Source organism: Anastrepha ludens, chromosome 2 (genome assembly GCF_028408465.1).
Source record: "Anastrepha ludens isolate Willacy chromosome 2, idAnaLude1.1, whole genome shotgun sequence".
In the NCBI taxonomy this organism is placed as follows: domain Eukaryota; kingdom Metazoa; phylum Arthropoda; class Insecta; order Diptera; family Tephritidae; genus Anastrepha; species Anastrepha ludens.
In genome coordinates, this window is record NC_071498.1 from 67,637,400 (window position 1) to 67,643,567 (window position 6,168).

At 35.6% G+C, this 6,168-nt stretch overlaps 1 protein-coding gene across 5 annotated transcripts in view; it reads right to left on the bottom strand.

Annotated features, from left to right (window-relative positions):
* LOC128871719 (serine/threonine-protein kinase Pak) overlaps positions 1–4,647 on the bottom strand; it is a 43,125-nt gene extending 38,478 nt beyond the window's left edge. Inside the window, exons 1-2 of one of the 5 annotated variants that reach the window (XM_054113701.1) lie at positions 4,369–4,647; positions 3,605–4,071 (exon numbers count right to left, since the gene is read on the bottom strand). The gene's annotated coding sequence lies outside the window, so the exon portion shown is untranslated. Of the gene's footprint in view, positions 1–3,604 lie in introns of all 5 variants that reach the window. The other 4 variants (XM_054113702.1, XM_054113700.1, XM_054113699.1 and 1 more) reach the window with 4 other exon arrangements.
* Positions 4,648–6,168: the final 1,521 nt, after the last annotated feature.

A 6,168-nucleotide genomic window follows, 5' to 3' on the forward strand; every position in this document is an offset into this window, starting at 1 on the left:
TATGCACACGTGCACGGAATTCGCAAAAACATAGACAGTGGAAGAAATAGATAACATGGCAGCAAGCAGCGATAGCGGCAGCGAAGATGAACCCAAGTCACAGGCGCAGTTAGAAAACAAAAGAGGCAAGAACGCAAGCACTTGCAGAATGAATGCACGAAAGCATCGCACTTGTGCATTACCTACTGCCGCTTGCCACCAGTCACCATCTAGCAATAGTTGGCGAGCACGCCGAAGTAACTAAGTATAGGCTGGAAGAAGTGAATACGGAACAAAGGTGTCACACATACAAGGTTTGTCGTATAGGAAAACAACAACAAAACATATTTAAAAAAAGTAAAGCAGAATATCAAGAATAGTTAGTGGGCTGGCTGGCTATTCGGCTTCTTTAGCTTTTGGCTGACTGGCTATACGACTCGGTTGTTTGGATGTCTGGCTGACTGCCGGCCTGCTTAACGCAGTCAAGCGCAGTGGCATTACCGCATATGCAGATATTAATGCAGTTGCAACAAAGGTGCAACACACTAGAGCGATATGCTGCGGTTCCGTCGTCGTTGAGACACCAACAACACTATCTATGCAGTACTGTGAGTTATACTATTGGGGCCATTGCCTGGTAGGTGCTTTCTTTGGTGTCCCCTCTACACCACTTCAAGAAACGTCTTCAGCGTGTAACGCTCAGTTGTATTTGGGGTTAGCCACTACTCTGCTGCTGCAACAGCAACCCACTTGGCGATGAGCTGGTGATTATGATATATTTATATGTATGTACAGATACATATGGAGGTATATTGGAGTGGCAGAAGTGGCTAGAGCGGTGCCGGTTGCGGTGTTGTGGTGGTATTAGCGATTTGTACGTAGTTGTAGGAGCTTATGGCGCATTGCAAATGTAAAAATAACAGATATGAATATGCCTATAAACACACATACCCAAGTAAATTTTTTTACAAATGCACATTTGCATAGGCACATACATACGTACATTTGTACATTTAGAGCTATCCACATGTGAATATGTATCTGACAACATTTAGTTTTTCTTTTTCGTACACATTTTTATTACAAAAATAAATCTTTTTAATAATATAGCGAATGCAAAGACGAAAACAACAAGACAATCGAGTTCTAACTGCAAACAAGCGTGTAAAGCTGCTCCAAAATAAGCTAACCAACCAAGACAACACATTTTCCAATCCGTCACCGTCCGCCAACCTCCTTCTATGCGCGGACTTTTAGGGCACACTTGAAGGCGGAAATGTTTTCATTTCTACTTTTTATTCAAATTTTTTCATTTTTCTACCTTTTCTCTCAACTACTATGTACAAATATAGCAAAAACAAACATGTCATGCGTAAATAATTTTGTATAGTTGGTTGTTTGCAAAATGCTGACGACAAAATCGTCGGTTTGTTATTGTCGTTGTTGCCGTGTGGTAGTGGCTGTATTGCGCTTCTTTAGGTGCCGCCGGAACTGTACAACGGAAATGTGAAACCCGCAAAAGGAAAACTAACACCAACAACCACAACTAATACATATCTACGTATGTATGTAAGAACATGCCAACAACTACTTATAGTTGTTAAATATTAACAATATACCACAGTCGCTATAATAATAAAAACAACATCAGCTACAGTGGCTGCAGTTAGAGCACATAAGCGGGTGTGACAAAGCCAGCATTTCAAAGTGTGTTCAAGTGAGTGGACGGTTTGCAACAACATTAGTAAGGTGAGTGCACATACATACATGCATGAAATATTGTATGTAAATCATAAGTGGCTGAACAACTAAGGGCCTAGAATAAGTAAGTGGCTAAACGCCTCAACTGAACGTCTAAACTTCCAATAACTCAAGCAACGTCCAAAACACTTCATCTTTATTCCGATAAATAGTCGAAGCGTGTGCTAAGACATTAGGCGGAAGAGCCGTTGGGTTTTGCAAATCTGATATGCCTATGCACATCCAGCGGAAGGTTGCCTTATTTACATGGCGACATACATACCTACATATTTAAGTATCAGTTATAGGTACATATATACTTATGTACATAAATTAAACATTAATTTAAAAATGCGGTTAACACAAGAACCATTGATTAAGCGGGCCGAACCATAAGTGCGTTCATGAATTTGGTGTCACACTTTGTTTTTACTAAATGAGCAAACTTGCAGAGAAAATTGTCAAGCTTACAAATATGAACTGCTGGCACCATTATTCATCACAATTTATAGGGAATAAAATAATTGTATGCCATATATATGTATAAATAAAATTTGTATATAATAATACGTTTTTACATGACAATGAAAAAGGTAATTTTGGGAGTTATCCTTCGGTTAAGTATATGTATTTCGTGCACTTTTCCTATGCTGATTTGTTGTTATTTAAACATTTCCTTAACAGATGTTTCAAGACTGAGTTTTTTATTTGTTTATTGTATGAGCACAAATTTGTAAACAGCTGTTTCTCTTGCCGAGTAAACTGCCACAAGTAAAAATTCATTCATTAAAAATTTGTAACTGGTCCCCAAAATTAAAAAGTTTTTGGCATAACCGATCCGTAAGTAGAAAAAGGGTTAAAATTCAAAGCTTAAAAAAAATGGATTAGAAAACTAAAAAGTTCTGAAGTTTTTAATTTACTTGTTGGAATGCCACAGAACGAATCATTCCAAGATATATTGAACAGAGCTACATAAACTATTGCACAACATAAGAGACTTCCGTCAAATGGAGGAAGAGATTGTGCTGTGAGGTTCAGCGCAGTAGAAAGGGCTAGTTTACTGGGATTAAGTTGTGAGCAATCCCGCTGAACCTATTTCGAGGGAATAAGAAATACTTAACGCTGACGCTTACGTCCTTTGTTGGTTGTTTGGTGAAACTCCTCCTTGGAGGAATTCGTCTACATTATTGAAACGATTGAAACATTTTACAAAACTGTATGTGTGCAACTCCGACACCTATTATACTTTAAATGCATGAAAAAACTGCCAATTTTCTTAAACTTAGATTGGAGGAATTAGGCGAGAGGACAATATTATTTTTCAGGCCTATCAATCGAGAAGATTTACTCAAAATATACTCATTTCAATTCAAACACAAAACTGTTTCGCTTATATCCTATACTATTAATATTTTGATTAAAAATACGAATTATCACTGTTGTTAGATAAAAATCATTGTTTTCAATTACTACATCATTTTTTCCGATGCCCATCATGTCATGCATCATTGACATTTGTCTGCTGTATGCAGCATCACAGGTTTTAAACAATTTGTATAGGTAGTTATAAATAGCTTGAACATCATGTCCTTAACATGGAATTGAATTAACAATGACCAAACATTCAAGCCGCGCAAGCTTCAACACCAACCAACCTTCAATTAACACAAACAAATTAACATTAACAATGGATCTAATAGTTTAAGGTTGAAAAATCAATTTAAAAGTTTGACTTGCGATGTGATCAGCAATTAGCGGCAGTTCGCTTTAGAGATTTAATTGTTTTTTAACCAAATAGGCAAAATTATGGAGGTATGTAGAAAGGTAATTGAAAGTAGAAAGTTTAATATTGAATGCGACGTTTTAATTACAAAATTTTACTCACCTATCAAAATTAATGCAGAGGTTGGGTAAAACACTTGATTCCGTACTTGTTGGGCTATATGTGGGTGTAGGAGGTAAACTTCAGCATGGCATTAACGCTGGCGGCTTCAGAATCCGGAAAGTCACCAACAAGGTGTCCCACAAGCGCTCCAGCACAAAGCACAAGCGGCAGTTCGAGCGCAGTTGGCGGAAGCAAATTTGTAACAACAGCAGCTGGTGACAATTGCAGTTGAACTCTCCGTTGCTTACTTTTACCCTTTTTTATGATACGCCGCTTTTAGTACTTCACAATTTTTTCCACATTTCAACCGAACTTCTTTTTCTCTTTTAAGAAAAATGTATTTTTTTTTCATTCAACTTTTTGTGGAGCTAGAAATGCGTCCACTTGCTTTTCGGTCGGTTGATTAGTAGTCAATTCTCGCTTATTCTTTTACTTCAGTTTCGTTTTCCACTATAATTTTTTCAGCTCTGCACTTTTGAACATACCATTATGGTAAAAAAATTAATAGGCGAATAAAGAATTGAAAAGGTAATAAAAAAAATGAAGAATCGCACATTCACCGATGAACAGAATGGAAAGATGTTTAAAAGGACGTTAAATCTGTCTATAGTGAACGCGGCGTTTAAGTGATTTCATAAAAATTTTAAGAATTTTACATACATTTTACTTCTTCACTAGTATTAATAAAAAATTAATTTTGCTTATACATTCGCGGAGCAGTTTTTCAGCGAAGCTTAGACGTTTATTGGAGCACACAAACACACCGTGGAAAAAATGAAATGCAGTCAGTTGCCGTCACAATTGGAAAAGGTTGCATTTAGCGTGGGCGATAATGAAAATTTCTAATGTCCCCGAACGCTGCACACTCAAGTATTGGATGTAATGTCAGCAAATCAAGGTTATTTGGTAATGTTAAAAACTAATTGTATCTGTTTCACAATCAAATTTAATGTAAAGAAATATTAGCTGCTTATTTGAGCAATTCTCAAAGCAACACCGCAACCAGGCAACACTTGCTTAGGCCAATTTAGCGTTTTCCTTTTGATCACATATTTCGTAGCGATTGTCAAATTTTTATTTATGTGTTTATATCTCGCTCGCACCTTTCAAAAAATGTCGCTTGCTAGAATGAAATGCATGTATTGTTCCAATTGGATTGCTGCAGGGTTGTATAGCGATTCTGTCGCCACGTTCAGTGGCACTCAAACAGTAATACGAACAATAAGTTTAATAATAGCTGACAAACATTTTATTAGAATTATGTCTACAAACCTTTTTTCTTTGCCGACATTCATTTTATTTAGTTTTTACTTTGACGTTTTTCTTTACACTCGTAAAAATAATGATCTATTACACAAAAAACACAGGGTTGTATGGCAAAAAGTATGGTTATTATCTAGAATTATATTATAATCTTAGATTTTGGGAGAAAAATGTTGTATGGGAAATCTCGCTTTTTAATTACGGATTTGGAGTTAAGCACGAAAAAGTAGATCATCTACTTATATGTGAACGTATTATAAGGAAACTTTTTACCTGCTTTAACAATCACTATGGAACTTTTATAACTACGTGTACAGCGAATATCTTTTAAAGGAGAAGATTGAACAGACCCTAAGTGGAAGCAATTGTTTGCCTATCTTTAGGCGCACGTAAAATAAAAACTAGGAATATTAAGGATAGAGAACGTATATTCTACGCCCTATTCTATTTTATTTAATAAGTTTAATATCGTTGTATAGTTAAAAATAACAAAAAATTTATTTGAAAAAATTAAAAATCAGCAGGCGCAAACGAAAAACTACTGACACATACTCGCTAAGCTATTAAATTCAACTTTGAGTGTTTTCTTCAATTATATTTGCATGAAGGCTGAATTGTAATACACTATTACAAAGTATTAAATATTCCTTTTCAAACGATTTTAAATAATTTGGAAAATAGTATTTCGTACGCAATTTCTTCTGGGTACTTCATCATAACTTAAAAATTCCTTAGCATCTTCGGCAGTTGGGTCTTCATCAAAGTCCAAATTACTTTCATTAGCACATGAACGAACTATCAATAAGAGGTCATGACACTTTGGCGACCGAAATTTGTATACCAAAAACAGCTGGCTGATGAGCAGAAAATCATGTAATAAATGTTTGCTTTTGTTTGAGTTCTGTTGAATGCTGAGAAAAAATTGTGAAAAGTACCCAATTAAGTACTTTAAATTAATAAAATATATACTTGATATGTAATTCAGTGATCTGTAATTAATTTAAGGGGGGGGTAAGGGATAAAAATCGATTTTTTTTTTTTGCATGTTATTGTAGTAAAACATTTCAAAAATACCGTGTTAAAATTTTAAGTCAATCCGAGCAAAACTTTTTAAGTTATAGAGCATAAAGCCGAGCCGCCTCAAACATCTGCCGAGACGCAGCAGTTGCGCGCGTAGTCCGTTACAAACTTTAAACGCGGTTTTCTCGAACCTTTTTTTTAAAGTGCGTAGTCATTGGCATTTGAAAACTACTCAACCGATCCTTTTGAAATTTTGCACACATATTTTACATATAAAAAAC